The sequence below is a fragment of the Chinchilla lanigera genome, unplaced genomic scaffold (assembly GCF_000276665.1).
Source record: "Chinchilla lanigera isolate Chin_1 unplaced genomic scaffold, ChiLan1.0 scaffold00064, whole genome shotgun sequence".
NCBI lineage: Eukaryota > Metazoa > Chordata > Mammalia > Rodentia > Chinchillidae > Chinchilla > Chinchilla lanigera.
In genome coordinates, this window is record NW_004955465.1 from 9,533,647 (window position 1) to 9,548,202 (window position 14,556).

Consider the following 14,556-nt stretch of genomic DNA (forward strand, 5'->3'; position numbering starts at 1 on the left):
ATCTTGGCATCTCCAGCCTAGAGACAACCTATCGTGGGGCTTCTCAGCTGCCGTAATCTTCCCAACAACCCCTTTTCTTATAACGAGGAGCATGTCCTATTGCCTCTGTCTCTGAGGAACACTGAAATGCGCAGCTAGCACAGAGTTCTTCCAGTGGAGAGCTTAGACCTTGCTGAGCAGAGACAAGCTATGGCTGGGTGAGTTTCTATCCTAGAGTCCCAAGTGTGACGAAATGTTTTACCACCCCACTGAGTTTTGGAGCAATAGTTATGCAGCAGTAGTGACCAAAACAGTTATAGGCCAGAGTCCTTGCGACCTGTGTGCACCCTTAATGTTTGTGGGGTCAGGACTTGAGTACAGATAAATGGTCTCTAGACCAGATGTCCAAGTATGCAAAAGTTTTACAAGTTGAACATTATCGATGAAGTGAGTTAACTATTAAATAAACATGTTCTCCACTTCTTCCTCAAACACTATGCCTTCTTAGCAGCCTGGGAGGCTGGGTATGGTCACTGGATACCTGCCTGGCTCCTCCGCACCTTCCCCTACATGCCCAGCTGATGGCCACGCTTCCTCTCCATAGCCACCTCTTGGCCACCCCTTAGGCCAAGGGATGCAGGCAGCAGCGGTGGAGTTTGTCATCCTCAGGAGAGTGAAACAGGACCTCCCTGCAGATGAGAAGTCCAAGCAAAGCCTGGTGCAGGTTCCCGTGTCTGGTAAGAAGCTCAAGCATCACAGGAATGGAGTAGAATCTGGGATGTGGGCTGTGGTGGACCCAGTTATTTAGCTGGAAAACTTCTCATGCTAAGCCAGACAAGGGTCAGAGTGGAGCACTTTTGCTATGGCCCAAGGTGTTACATGTGCTAACCACAAAGTATACCTCTTTCAGGTAGGTGTGGTAGTGCATGCCTATAACTTCAAGCCCATCTGGACAATTAGTGGACTTGGCAAGACCCAATCTCAAAATAGTAACTTTTTAAAAAAGGCTACTGGGGATACAGCTCAGAGTGATAGTCGTAGGTTCAATCCCCAGTACCGTCAAAACCTTCCTCTCAACTCAAACTCAGAGTATCTCAGTTCACCTTCGCCTTTGCACTTTCCAAAGAATATCCTCAGGCAGTTCAGTGCTACGTAATGTGAGGACAGTGAAGTTAGGGCAGCGAGGAAACAGCATTACTTGTGGTAGAAGTTTCTTGCCTTGGAAGTCACTACAAAATATACGGCCCCAGAGAGGGGGGCCGGGCAGGTAAGAGACCAAAGCTGTGGCTTCATTAGTTTCCTGGAGACGCACTCTCTTTTGGTTTCCTGGCGGTCACTCTTTCCCTCTCCGTAGACTCCCTGGGGAAGGAGGGCGTGCACCGTGGCCATTGTGCTGTGGGGAGCACAGTCTTGGGCTGTGCGGACCCGCAGATGTGTTTCATTTGGTCTGTGTATGTCTCAGGATGTTTTTCCTGGTTAGTGGTTAGCATTTAAAAACTGGAGTATTTCACATGAAAAATCAAAGTTTCTGGCTTTCCCTGGAAATTAGAAGATCTAGAAAAGTGGGCCTGCATTCGCACAGGACGAGAAGCCCAGAGGAGAGAGTGGCCACCCCTTAGATAGGATGTGGGTTCTCAGGTTTCCTGGGGGTCACCGGCCCTCTCCAGGCCTCGAGCTCATGTCGGTCATCGTCTCACTCCCGGGTCACCTGAGCAACAAGGCAGGAACACGGATGACCCCAGTGCAAGCAAGTGGGCGCAGACTGAGGGACGTGCACTGTCCCCATCCAAATGCAGCAGGCTTCGTGCTTGTCAGGTGGAATAAATGGCTGCAGAGATGAGGGACGATTGATCAGTTTTAGTAAGCCAGTGCCAGGAAGAGGGAGACTGAAGCAACAGTCTTAGCTATTTGCAGTTTCTCCTTCACAGAGCACATCCCACCTTTCCCTTCTATTGCAGATTTTATGCACTAGTAATTATAGATGCCACTATTTTTCCTTGATCTTTAAAGAAAAGAAAGCTCCCAGAGTTTCTCCAGTAAGTAGCTGTGTGAAGAAGAAACATCAAAACTGCAACCCCATTGGAGAATTACTTCAGGCTTGTTGTGAAATCTAAGTTTATTATGATCTTTCTTTTGGGATTTAACCATAGCCATTGGCAAAGGCACCTGCCAATCCTATGAAGCCTTTTACAAAAAAATAAGCAAAATAGTAGAAAATTTCCTTAAAAATTTAAATTACCATGTGATACAGCAGCTCCATTTTCACATATGTACATCCCTCCCCACAATACAGCTGAAAGCAGGGACTCAAACAGATATTTGTACACTTGTGCTCACACCAGCATTAGTCACAAAAGTCAAGAGGTGAAGCACCATGTCCACTGATGGGTAAATGGATGAATGAAGTATAGTATTACATACAAGGCAGAACATGCCAGCCTTAAATAGAGAGGGAGTTCTAATGCTTGCTGGAACACGGGAGAACTTCGGCCACATTGTGCCAAGTAACATAAGCGGTCTCTCACACTCACAGCACACACATGCTACCTGATGTCACTTACGTGTGAAATCCAGAGCCCTCAGACTCATACAGACAGAAAGGAAAGATGGCAGTTTCCAGGGTTAATGGGAAGGCAGAAAATGTACAGTTAGAGGTTCAGTTTGGAAAGATGAAAGAGTTCTGGAGACAGAGGCACAATTATGTGAATATCCTAACATTACTGAAGTGTACACTTAAACATGGCTAAGATGTCCCAGGTGTCCATCAGTACATTAAAGATTAATGGATGAAGAAGCTAGTATATATACAACAGAATACTGTTCAGCCATGAAAAAGAACACAATCTTGTCATCTGTACAGCGTACATGAGCCTGGAGGGTGTTATGTTCAGGAAACAGGCACAGAAAGACAACTATCACACACTCTCACTTATATGTAGCAGCCTGAAAAAGGGAGAGCTCAAAAACAGAGAGTAAAAGGTGGTTCCTAGAGGCTGGGCAGGGTTAGGCAGAGGAAGGACGGAGAGAGGACGTTAAGGGGAACAGCTCCTGGTTGCAGCTGGACAGGAGGAGCTAGTCCTAATGTTCTCTAGCACATCGGGAACTACGGTGGACAACAGGTAACCACGGAGTCTAAAACAGCAGAGAGGACTGCCACCATTCCCAGAACAAAGAAATGACCAATATCAGAGGCATGGAAATGCCACTTACCCTGAGCTGATTTTGCACATTATAAACATGTTGGAAGATCACACTGTCTCCCACGAGTATGAACAACTATTATGTGTCTGAAAATAGTTTTTGGGCTGGGCGTGGTGGCGCACACCTGTAATTCCAATACTTGGGAGGCTGGGGCAGGAAGATTGCTGCAAATCTGAGGCTGGCCTGGGCCACAAAGTAAGTTCAATGCTAGTGTAAACTGCACAGTGAAACCTATCACACACACACAAAAGACAAAACATAGTTTTTGTAAAGGGTAATAAAACTGAAAACAAAAAAGGTAGAAAAGCAAAACACGTCTACCCAGTTTGGAAGGAGATTTCGCTTTATGTTTGTTAGAAGCTGCTGATGTACACATGTAGCCCTTACAAGCAATTACAGGAGCATCTGCCCCAGAATATGCATCAAAATAAATGATGGCTAAGAAAAATACGGCTAATAGTAATTTTATGTTATGTATATTTTATCTCAACTGAAAAATAAATAAATACAAAAAGACACACTGTCATCTGTAGCTTCTCATTTAAAATCAAAATTAAACACAGCTTGCTCCCCTACAAGGCTATGGAGCAGCTGTCACAGCGGTGGAGGAACAGGAGGAGGAAGCTCAGGGCTTCCTGGACTAATTTCGTGACACCCAGTACTCAGGCTCCCGTCTGACCTCTACAGGTTCCTAGGCCCAAGAAACCCTCTCCTGTTTGTTAGATAAGTGCTGGGATAATCAGAATTCAGGGACAACAACCTTTTTCCAAGAAAACTATTATTTTCAGAAGTCAGAAGGAAGCCAGTTAAATAGGCACAAGGCTGGCCTGGTAGACATTTTCAGCAAGCGGCATTATCCCACCAACGTAGCACTGCAGGCCCAGAGGACTGTGTGTGGCTATCACTTCTGTAGGCAGAGGGATGCTCTGGAAGTGGCTCCAGATGGGGGTCCAACCTGGGCCCACCCAGCACCCAGAAGTGTTAAACAGCAGCGTCATTGGCACTGATGCCTGCTTAGATTGCACGTATTGAGTTATGTGTTCACATCACATCACGGTGTGTCTCCAATAAAAAGAAACGTCAAATCACGCGCTCAGTGTTATTCCACTAAACTATCTGTGGGATTTCTGAAGTACGCGTTTGCTTTATCATAACCAAAAAGCTTACCCATAACATCATGCTCATCTTTTACCTGACGCACATGCACCCACAGTTGTTCAAAATCCTCACCACCAGTCCAGGCTGTGAGATTGGATATCTGTCCAACCTTAGGTCAGGTACCACCTGGTGCCTCAGTTTCCTCATTTGTAAAATGACAGCCCCGGAAGGATGTGTTCCTAACCTTGAGTTAGTGCAAGTAAAACCCTTACTGCTGAGCCTGTAGTATAGCAAGTGACTAAAGCATTTAGCAATGTGCTTGTGATAAGTAAGAAGAAGTTCTAGGGAGCTGAGTGTGTGCATAGCTCCTGCCACTGACCCACCCTATACCTTCTGTGCAAGAACAAGTCCTTGGTGTGTTAGTGTCAAACTCACTAGTCCAAATTCTTGGCTGAACCTTCCTTCTCTAATCGGCACTTTGCCTGCGGGCAGCGGTTGGTGAGATGCAGACACAGACACAAGGGGAAAGGTTTCAGAGAGGAGTCCCTAACCATGATCATAGATTGTTGTCCACACTGTATAAGTCTTACAACACTCAGCTGGGATTACTTTTAGGAGAGCTTCCCCTAGAACATATGGTCCACGTGTGCCCAGAGTTGACGCTCTGGCCCGCCACCTTGGCTAGAACCTCCCCTCACCTGGGCACAGTGAGCGCCCAGCTCCTCAGCTGAGGTCACCACTCTCTGACCCAGGAACCCAGTGAATGCCACAAAACCACTCCAAGTAAAGCCAGATGGTGCTCTTTCTCTGGAGACTGAGAATGTGTGATCCACTTCTGTAAAGAAAAAAGAAACTTGGGACTTCGTGTTTTGATTGCCCTTGGCGCCCACCTCCTCCGACTCAGAATGTTTGTGGAACAGGGAAATGAGCTCCCCAATCAAATGATAAAACCGATATGATTCACAGCTCTGTCAGGAGGAAAGAAACAGGAAACGGAGGGCTGGCGGCTCCACTGTGATGTCACCCCTTTGGCATGTTGTCCCAGCCCTGGAAAAATGCAGCAGACAGAAGCTATTTGGTCACTTGGCCACGTGCCCAGTACAATAGACTTGATCTTGGAAGTCCTGCCTATGAGAGCAGGGCAAGGGTGAGATGCTGGTATGTGGGTGCTGCCGCCAAGGACACAGGAAAAAATGAAGCAAGAAACAAACTCTTCAGTGAAAAACATTTCTGCAAGACCAACACCGAGACACACAATGTGCTTTCACTGTGCCTGGGCTTTTTAAAACAGATTTTGGAAATGAGGTTCCTGGTGTTTGTTCGGTTCCTCCTGACTAAAGGGCAACCGGGGCTTTGGCCTCGAGGCCTGGGAGCTCTCTGCAGCTTCTTGGTGGGAGGAAGAGGGCTGGGTGTGGCAAGAGAGCAGGAGGAAGAGGCGGAGGAAGCTCTCCTTGGACCGGGTCAGGCAGCTGGGCTGGATTTGAAGGCCCTGCAACACACACTGACCTCTCCTCTTTCGTGTAGCTCTGTGAGTGCAGGGTGAGGCTAGCTCATGTTTGCATTCCTGCCGCATGCCACGGAAGAGGTGCCCTGAGATGTGATTTTCATTAGTAAACAAGTGCACAAGCACCAGGTTACATTTTTTGGATTAGTAAGTGAGTGTCTCCACCCCAGCGATCAAGACTTTATTTGAGACAAACCCTCCAGAGTCTCAACCCAGCCAGGCTGGAAGCTTTTGAGTAACTGCAAATTTGGCCCCGCCTAAGCTAATATTCCTTTAACATTTAGTCCACATTTATTTAAGGATTTTCTTTTAGGAAAATGTGTATATATCGTTCCATCAAGGGCTTTGTCAGATGTATCTAATATAGCACAGTATCTAAACTCACTGCATGTGGGACTAACTTTCATTTCACGGTTTCTGTACCACTTGAGATTAGATTATAATTAGTCATTTACACACAAAGAATTGAAGTAACCAAAGCTTCTTCAAAATAGATTTCAAAAGTATTTTTTCCTGGCTTTCACTACTCCAAAAACACTTTCCCTTTTTTTAAACAAAAATTCTGGAGTTCTTACTATCTCTTGGGTTTTCTTTGGCAATTCTTTGGGCACAACTTCTTGGATACATATAAAAAAGTGTAAAATTTATGCAAGCAAACAAACCCCTCATTCCCAGGGAACACCCTTATGCGCGCGTTAATTGGCTTCAGAATCTCGCTGACCGTGGGGCACTCCTCAGCATGCTGCAGTCAAGGATGACCAGGGTCTCCAGTGTTCCTCACCTGAGAAGGATGAGCACTCTCAGGGAGAGCTGTCTCGTTTTCCACTTGAAGGAATCAACAGCTCTAGTGGTACTGGATAGGCATATATTTAAGCCTTGATCCAGAGTCCTATGAGGAAACCTGAATTAATCACAGCCCTGACTGTGACTGATTCCAATAGAGTTGGAGCATAGCCATCACCTCTTACCTCTTCTGCAGCGCAGCCTCCTCACCTAATTCCATCACAAGGGCAAATCATTTCACAGCCCAAGGGTGATAGATGGGAACAGCTGGCAGGAAGTGGGAATGCCAATGATGATGGCTACCAACAGATGGTGAGTTCCACCCAGCAGGGATGTTTGTCTCTACTGCTCACTCACCGCTAACCCGCAGCTGCCAGGGCCCCGTCTAACCCTGCTCATCATCAAGGAAAGTAGACTCTGACTGCGATCCACCTGGGTGTGATAACGGGTGCTCCATGAAGACTCGCTGAATGAAAAAATTTGCTGAAATCTTACTATGACCATATGTCACCATGTTGTTTAACTCATAACACTCACGAATGAAGCATTGTTATATCCATTGAGCAGGTGAGAAAATTTGAATTCTGAATTTGGCTGCCCAAATACATACAGTTGGCAAAGAGGAGCTGAATTCAGTTCAGACCTATTTGACCCCAAGACCTTTGCTCTTTGGCCCCTGTGGTCATGTACCCGGTTTTACTAGAGAACCGATCTTAATATTCTGACCAGTAAGGCACAGAAGAGCACCCATGAAGGTACTGGCTCACCCCAAAGCATTAATGATCACGGGGAGCAGGTTAAGTCTATTTACGGGGCAACCGGAAGCTTACCCTGTTGCTAACTGCAGGTAAAGGCAGGCTGGAACTTTTAGGACATCACTGGCAGCGAGGAGTGGCTTCATGTGCGTCTGTGAATGCAGGTTTGTCAGCTGGAGGGGTCATGAGGCTGGTACTGCAAAAAGCACTCACAAAGGCTCTCATTCTCTTAATTTGTCTAGTGAAATGCTGCTGTTTAATTTGTCTAGTGAAATGCTGTTGGGTTATGGCTTGGTGGGCAGACTGGGAGAACTAAATATACTGTCCGTGTGCAGGGCTGTGTTTGTGTTGTCACGCAGCATGTATGTACTCATACACACAGCTGTATGTGGATAAGCGTGAATGGTCACGCACGGGCCTTGCTGCAGGGCATCTCAAGAGAATGCTGCATGCAGCACATCTTCAAGCAGACTCCAGTGGCCATTGGCACAGACCAATGGTTGGGCTGGAGGCTTAAAAATGAAGACTCCCAGACCCCATTGCCCAGGCCCTACGGGGTGGATCCTAGGAATATGTGCTTAGTAACAAATAGGGTGGTTCTTAGACATACTAAGTGCTGAGAACCACCATTCAAGGCATGGGGTAGAGATAGAATGCTGACTCTTAGACGTATGCTATATTTGGTACTTTTGTGATTTAAAAAAATGTGAGTCTAAAGCAAGAGTAGAGCACAGAGTAGGAGAGAAAAAGGGTACAGTGAGAAGGGGAGGTGGCGCTGGTACAGGAGCCGCAATGTTCTGACTGCATGGTCTCAGTTCAGATCTTCTCATTTGTGTCTCCTCAATCCTTGTCTCCCTCCCCCCGCTCACTCTCACGCTGTCTGTTATATTTGGATCTAGAATGTTCTGGAAAGACCCAGGTTCTTTAGGCTTGGTCCCCAGGGAGGTGCACCTGGAGGAGGAAGTTAGTCATGGTGGGGGATGTTCCTGAGGGGAGAGAAGGATCCTGCTTCTTTATTCTCCTTTTCACTTCCTGGCCATGAGCTGCATGGCTTTGCTTTGCCACATTCCGGCCAGGATCTGCTACCTCCCAATAGGTTTAAAAGCAACAGGCCCAATGGGCCATGGACTGAAACCTCCAAAACTCTGAGCCCAAACAAAGCTTTTATCTTTGCAATATGATCACTTAGGCTTTTGTTCCTCCCTCTCATGTGTCACCATCCCAAGCAGACAGCACCATGGTGTGGTGCCTTTTCCTCCCTAAGCCTCCCATAGGCAAAACCAAAACCCCAAACAAGTGTCAGCAAGACGTTGGGTGCCAGTGGTGTTTGCTGCACCCACGAGACAGACATTACATATTTCATGAGCTGCAGAGCAAAGCCAAACCTCACAAGAATTATTTTCAAAGTTGCCCTTGTAACATGAGCAAATAAATAGATGCCATCTCCCTAGCTTCCTGTTGACGTGATATGGGGTTTATTCCACACACCCGTTATGTAATGCAGGGTTTTTTGTTGTTGTTTTTGTCTCAGATAAGGTTCTTTCACCTCAAAATGCAGAAAGAATGCATTCTGAAAAGGTCATTAAATTCTCAAGTGTTAGCTTTTCACAGTTGATGTCTTTGAAATAAAGTCATTCAGATCCTGGCTTCAGGGCCGGGGTTGAACTAGAGGGAGCTAATCTGCAGTCATCATAGACAGTGACGTGGGTCCAGCACTCCCAGAAGCCATTTCTCCCAGTCTGGGGTCTCATGTTGGCAAGCATTCACTCCAGCTAAGTGCTGCCCTCGATTTCCTTGCAGTTGATCATTCAGATCCACGTTACCGTGTTTACAAACACCACCTCCATTTACTTGAGGCTCTGACTCAAGCCTGGAACTTGGCATGCTTGCCTCTACCATGGTGGCTTGAAGACTCATGTGAAGAAGGTGAGGCAGAGAGAGGCTCAGGACTGTGACCATGATGACGTCCCTGCCTTGATCCTGGTGTTCAGCTTCTTTTACCAGGACACGTACTTTGGCCATGACAGCCTGCTCTTTCCCTGGCAGCCCCCTGGCTGGTTCCAGCTGTGCCCAGAGGAAGAACGACTCCCTCACTGGGGCTGGTGCAGTCTGCAGAATGACAGCCCCAACCTCAAGTGCCAAGGCCACTCCATCTCTTCAGAGCAGGGCTCTTAGCCGTGGCTGTGCACTGGAATTAACATGTTTGGAAACCTGATCCCAGACAACCCTAGACCAGTGAGGTCAGAGCTGTGGGAGGGCACCAGGCAAGCACCCCAGGAAGCCCTGCAGGCCAGAACTGGGCTCAGGCAGCCTCGCTGGACCCTGCGCATGGACCTGCAGTGTGGACATCACCCGGTCCTGTTGGAATGGCAAAGTCTCAGGCTGGCTCTGAACACTCAGTCACAATCTGCATTTTGAGATCAGTGAGGAGGCTGGGAGGCTGAGTCAGGAGGACAGGAAATCTGAGGCCAGCCTGGCCAATGTAGCTAGTCAGTGAAACTGTCAAAATAAAACAGGGGCTAGGGATCTAGCTCAGTACAGAGGCCTTGGGTTCAATCCCCACTACTGGAGAAAAGACTAAATAGGTCCCTGAGGTCAGCGGGTGATTCAGTTGCACTCTAGAAGTTCAGAAGCAGGGTCTTAGGTGCCCTCTCCTCACGTGGGAAGAGACCGAGATCACGACAGAGCCCAGCTTCCGGATCTCTGTGTGCGTGTGCTTTAAGCCCTCAGCAGCAACACACTGGGAAACTGAGGTAACAACCAAGGCAGCGGCTCCCTGCAAGGGTCCCGAGTCTGCGGCCTCCGAGGCAACAGGAGGGGGCAGGACCAAGTGGAATCCTGCACGGCAAGTCCCGTCTCTTTGCAGGCTTCAAAATAGATCACCTGTAATGCTGACAGTTCTTTTCGTGTGTCTTTTCTTTCTCTCTGTATCTTCTTTCCTTTTTCTTTATCAGTACATGTTAGAGACATAATAACACTCATCACAGGGAATTTGGAACTGTACATGGCAAATCTCACTTCTTTGTTCTCCCCCATTCCCCTCCCCTCCCTCAGTCCCTCTTTCCTCCTTCTTTACAAGAGCTTTGCTTCCACTTTTCCTTCTATTCTCTTTTCTTGTCCCTTCTTTCCTTTCCCCCTCCTCCTACCCTTGTTCCCCTTCTCATTTGAAGAGTTTTTTCCTATTTCCCAATATCTACTATATATTCTGGTCCTTATCTACACTTTCAGTTTCTCACACCAGAGAGATAATGCGATATTTACATATGTGTTTATGATTTGTTTCACTTAAGAGTATGGCCTCAACGTGTATCCATTTAGCTCCAAATGTCTCAATCTTATCCTTCTTTATGGCTGAGTAGTACTCCATTATATCAAAACAACCCACCTCTTTATCCATTCATCAGTTGACGGACATTTGAGTCATTTCCAAGATTTAGCTATTACAAATTACGCTGCTATAAACATGGGTGTGTATATATCCCTGTGGTATAAAGCTTTTAATTCTTGAGGAGGATAACAAGAATAGCGGGGTCAAACAGGACCTCTAGTCCTAGTTTTTTGAGAAATCTCCACACTGATTTCACCAGTCTACACTCCCACCAACAGTGAAAAAGGGTTCCTTTTCTCTCACAGCCCTGCCAGCAGCTATTGGTTGATTTCTTGATGATAGCCATTCTCTCTGTGTTGAAATGGAATCTCAATGTGGTTTTAATTTGCATCTCTCGAATGACCAGTGATGTTAAATATTTTTTCATATATTTATTTGCCATTCATACTTCTTCATCTGAGAAGTGTGTATTCACCTCAGATGCCCATTTCTGGACTGTGTCTTTAAATTTGGGGGGCTTGAAGTTTTGAGTTTTTTATATATTCTAGATATTAGCGTTTTGTCTGAGGAACAACTGACAATTTTCTTTCCCACATTGTGAGTTGTCTCTTCACTCTGTTAATTTTTCTGTGCAAAAGTTTTTAATGATATAAGATTCCAGTTGTTGATTCTTTCTAATATTTCCCTGTGCAATTGGGATTTTGTTCGTAAAGTCTTTGCCTACACCAATGCTTCAAGAGTTTTACCGATTCTCTGTTGCTGCAGATTTAGTGTTTCTGTTTTAACATTTAGACTTTGATCCATTTTAATTTAGTTAGGTGCATGGTGAAAGATATGGGTCCAATTTTAATCTTCAGCATGTGCAGAGCCAGTTTTTCCAGCACCATTTATTAAAGAGGCTCTCTTTCCTCCAGTGAATGTGCTGGGTACCTTTGTCAAAGATAAGGTAGCTGAGTGTATTTAGAGTTGCTTTTGTGTCTTCTAATCTGTTCCATTGATCCTTGGGTCTGTTTCACTGCCAGTACCATCCTGTTCTTAACACAGTTACTTTGTAGTGTAATTTCAAGTCAGGGATTGTGCCTTTGTTGCTCAGAACCACTTTTGCTCTTCTAGGTCTCTTCTGGTTTCAAATGACTGCAAGCCAGCTGTAAATTTATGGCAAAGTAGTGGATAATCTCAGCAAGCCAAATCATTTGCTCCACTGATGTTCAGGCTGGTTACTGGCTGTGAGGCTGGAAAGTGATTTGTTCAGCCTACAACACTGTGTGTGCCTTCTGCCATCTTGAACTCAGCTCTGCTGGCTTGAACCTGGCTCTCTGACCTCCTGCTAACTTGAATTTGGTTCCACTTCACCCTGACACTGAGAGCTGCTAGATGGATCCAGCGTGGAGCTACTCTGAGTTCCAAACTCATTTGGCCCCTCTCCAAGATGGCTACTGGCCAGTCGACCTTTCCTGAACCCAAATAACTCACCAGCCACTGCAATCTGCTGCATCCACTGGTGTGGATGGGTCCAATTTCAACTGGACCAATTGGTGTGTTTCTTCATGGGGGCTCTGTTCCATTGGTGTGTTTCTTCATGGAGGGCTCTGGGGTCACCAATAGTCACCGTGTCTGCAGGCTTGAGCTGCCCCTCCCACTCAGTGAGTCAGAGATCAGGGAGAAAGCACCACTTACCATCTTCTTCTCCTTTGCTGAAGTCTCTCTCTCTGCTCCTTTTGTGGGCTTCCATTCTCCCTTCAGATTCTAGCTGGGCCCCAGGAACCAAATACCTCCTTCTTTTCTTCCTCATGTTGCTATATTCCAGCATGTGGACACCAAATCTCAGAGAGGCTGTTTTTTTCCTGTTCACTGCTCTTCCATTTTCCAGAAAGTCTTTTTTCTCCTTCCCTTCTTTCTTTTATTATTACTATTACTGTTATTACTATTATTATCATTCTTTGTGGTATGGGAGATTGAATCCAGGGCCTTTGCACTGAGCTACAAAGGCTTCCCTGCTTTTTAAACTTTTTAATTTTGAGAGAGGTTCTTCCTAAATTTCCCAAGCTGGGCTAGCCTCCTGTTTCAGCCACCCAGAGAGCTGGGATTATGGCATGCATTACCGTACCTGGCCCCCACTGTCGTTGGCATGGAAACTGGATTCAGAAGGAAAAGCCCAGCTATTACTTTGTGTCTTAACGACCTGTCACCACATAATAAGGCATCCTGTGACTTCATCGCCTGAAGTATTTATTTGCTCACCATCCTGTGGTCAGCAGTTTGGGCTGAGCTCAGCAGAGACGGGCTTCTGGTGGTCTTGCCTGGGGTCTGTCTTGCAGCTGCAGCTGTTCTGTGGGTCCACGAGGCCTGGATGGGCCACAGTGGCCTTGCACATCCCCCAGTGGATTCTTCTGGCTGTGGCTATTCGGGCCCAGGTGTGGGACAGCAGCACCCAGGAGGGCAGGAGTAAAAGCTCCACAATCTTTCCTAGCCTTGCTCAGGAGCTTCACAATGTAGCTTCTGGTGCCACATATTTGTGAAAGCAAATCAGAAAGTCTGGGCCAGATTTGGGGGAATGGGCAGTAAACTTCCTCTCCTGATGAGAGGAACCTCAGGATATTCAGTATTTTGTTTTTGTTTTCATTTTCTGAAACAACATCATGTGATGTCATTTAGGTTGGCCTCAAACTCAAGATGGTTATCCTTTTTTTTTGGTCTTTTTTGAGATAGGTTTCCTCGGGAGGCTGAGGCAGGAGGACCCTCACAAGTTCAAGGCCAGCCTGGGCTACAAAGTGAGCTCAAGGTCAGCCTGAACTGCATAGTGAGACCCTGTCTCAAAAAGACAAAAAAAAAAAAAAAAAAAAAAAAAAAAGAGATAGGTCTCCAGATGGTCACTCCTGAGTGACCATGTGAAACTGAGCGGAGAACTACCCAGCTGAGCCCAAACAAGAGAGCAGGATCTTCAGGGAGTCAGTGGTGATTTATTGATACTGAGTTTTGGTGTGCTGTGATGTGCAGCAACGGTAGGAGACAGAGAACTGTTCCTAGAAGTGCGGAAATGATGCAGCCGAAAACTCAAGTACAGGATGTTGTTTTTGGGACCAGTTATCCTGAGTGACATTTTCTCCAGTTGTTTGGCCATGACATAATATGTCACAGCCATGACATAACATTTTATTCCAACCTTCGAGCACAATCTCCTATCTGTTTTTCAACCTCCATGAACGGTCTGCTGGTCATTGCTCCGACCATTGCTGACAACCTCCTCACTCTCCTGCACTTAGGATCACCAAAACTTAGCATCGTCGATCACCACCACTCACGTGGCTGCAGCCATCTGCAGTGTTTACTTGTGCTGGTCAGAGATGGCCTCCTTTGCACAGTTGAGGGTTAGCCAGGGCTGTCATGGGTCCTCTGGAGGCTGCCTAGCCTTCTTGTAAATAGCAGCAATATTCCAAGCAATTACCAAAGCCTTTCCTAGTCTTGTCTGGAAGTTGCACTGCATCACTTTCATCCTGTTCTACTGTCAAATCAAGTCACAGATTCACTCTATGTGAAAACCTCTGCTAGTTGTTGGTCTATGACACATAGATCCCATGGAGGTTGCTATATAAGCAAAACTTGTTCTCAGCTATCTGACATTTGATACAGATGAAAGACAGTTGCAGTCTCTCCTACCAGAGAGTCCAATTCTGTTGGAAATGGTGCAAAGTTCTCGGGAGTCCAGGGCTCTCCTCCTTCTAGCACTCAGGCATGGGACATCGTCTTCCCAGGAATATCACCTGTGAAACAGAAAGGCTGCACTTGGGGAACATTGGACGCTCACCCAGGTCTTCAGGCCCTAGGTTGTTTCCAAGCCACTCAGATAATCATGGCTTCTGCTCCAAATCTGGAATGGTGACTCAGCTCTGATTATGGACATGGTGCTG